Source organism: Mytilus edulis, chromosome 12, assembly GCF_963676685.1.
Source record: "Mytilus edulis chromosome 12, xbMytEdul2.2, whole genome shotgun sequence".
NCBI lineage: Eukaryota > Metazoa > Mollusca > Bivalvia > Mytilida > Mytilidae > Mytilus > Mytilus edulis.
The window spans coordinates 9,721,333-9,723,780 of record NC_092355.1 but is presented as its reverse complement, the minus strand read 5'-3'; positions in this window follow the sequence as shown (position 1 = coordinate 9,723,780).

Sequence of the window (2,448 nt, the reverse complement as noted above, 5' to 3'; positions counted from 1 at the left end):
CAGCAGTGGCATCGACCCAGTGGTGTAAATAGTTATCAAAGATACCAGGATTATAAGTTAACACGCAAGACGCGCGTTTCGTCTACATAAGACTCATCAGTGACGCTCAGATCAAAAAAGTTATAAAGCCAAACAAGTACAAAGTTGAAGAGCAGTGAGGACCCAAAATTCCAAAAAAAAGTTGTGCCAAATACGGCTAAGGTAATCTATTCCTGGAATAAGAAAATCCTTAGTTTTTCGAAAAATTCAAAGTTTTGTAACAGGAAATTTATAAAAATGACCATATAATTGATATGCATGTCAACACCGAAGTGCTGACTACTGGGCTGGTGAAACCCTCGGGGACGAAACGTCCAACAGCAGTGGCATTGACCCAGTGGTGTAAATAGTTATCAAAGGTACCAGGATTGTAAGTTAATACGCAAGACGCGCGTTTCGTCTACATAAGACTCCTCAGTGACGCTCAGATCAAAAAAGTTATAAAGCCAAACAAGTACAAAGTTGAAGAGCATTGAGGACCCAAAATTCCAAAAAAAATTGTGCCAAATACGGCTAAGGTAATCTATTCCTGGAATAAGAAAATCCTTAGTTTTTCGATAAATTCAAAGTTTTGTAACAGGAAATTTATAAAAATGACCATATAATTGATATTCATGTCAACACCGAGAAAAAGTGAGCTAATGCAAATGATCAAAATTAAATCGTAATAAATAGCAATGAGTTCCGACAGTTTAGACAATTATTCTATTTGCTCATTTTCAGAAATTGAGAGTACAGGAAACGGTAACCAGAAATCAGTGGACAATACTGATGATATATATATTTGTAAAATCTGTTTTGATGATCCAGTAGAAGTCACATTTTTACCATGTATGCATGTGTGCTGCTGTAAAAACTGTAGCGAAAAACTAAAAGTAAAACATTGTCCAATTTGTAGGAAACGGATCAGACAGAGTAGAACTTTGTATTTTGCATAAATAGTTAAAGCTGTCTGTTGCTACATCAGGCAATATCTGATATAAACATATAGTCATTAATTGATACAATGTGTTATACCATATGCATAAATTAAAAATACAAGTATTTCTGCTCACCTTATTGAAGTATTGGCGTAATGAAGATGAATAAATCCAACATAAAACAAGTAAAATTACACCAAGGCTTCAGTAACGTATCTATAATCATACATTAGATGAGGATTGAGTTAGGCTTGTGTACACATCCAATAGAGCATAGTTAACTTGTATGCATTGGTACTTACTGTTTTTCTAATATTTTTTTCACTTCTTCGTACCATGAACAACAAAATTTGTAAAAATTATTTCCATTCTCCATTTTAACTGTTTATACCTTACAATAAAATTATTTTCATTTACCTGTGTATTTTATTGTATTCAGTTGCATTTTGTTTAAAGTTATTGTTGTATTTTTTTAAATGTTTTCTCACAGCCATATACTACTGTTGCCTTATTTTTTCAACCCTTTTTTTAATTGATTTTGTATTACCATTGTATCATAGATCAAATTTATTCGTTCAATGTATGTTCACTTGTGTTATGTCTTTTGATTGAGTTAAGCCATTTCAATTGATATATCATAGTGTCTCTCTATGTTGTGATGTTACACTATTGTTTCAGATAAAAGTGAAGGTTGGTGCCTTTTAAAACGTTTAAACCTGCTGCATTTGTTTGCATCAGTTCTGAGTCGGGCATCTCATTTCAGTAGTTGTCATTTGTTGGTGTGGTTCACAAGTGTTCTTGCGTTTCATATAGATAAGACTGTTGGTTTTCCCGTTTGAATGTTTTACACTAGTCATTTGTGGGCCCTTTATAGCTTGCTGTTTGGTTGCTCAATTAAGTATGAACCTAATGTTAAGTCTAATTCGTTTGGTCACATTAAAGGAAAAAGAAATCAAGATGGTGGTTGGAACATATCCATCTTGTCTGTGAAACAGATATTCCATAATGGTCAACCAATGCGAAATAAACTGCATGTCTGATATTTTACTTTTTAGGTCCTCAGCATATGACAGTCTGCAAACGAAAGATTACGAAAAGTTGACTTTATGACATGTCTTGTAATTTTTAGGTTTACCTGTAACTGAAACAGGAAGTGCTTACCCTTTCTGAGTTCATTTCTTATTTTGTTTCAGGGGTGAATCTCTTACTTGTAGTGTTTATATCTTTTCTGGATTGTTTGGCTGGGATTGTGTCACTTTTTGTTTTTAACTGCGCTCTTTGTTAACAATTGAAAGTTTTTAACGACCTTGACTGGCAATACAGCCCTTGCACAGCGTTCTCTGTATACCCCCCCCCCCCTCTTTTTTTTCTTTTTTTCCCAGTGTATATAACCACATGGACAAAAATAAAAAAATCATCAATTCAGAAGTTTTCGTCTATCAATTGGTACATCCCATGCCTGAAATCAAAAGAGACAAAAAAAAAAATC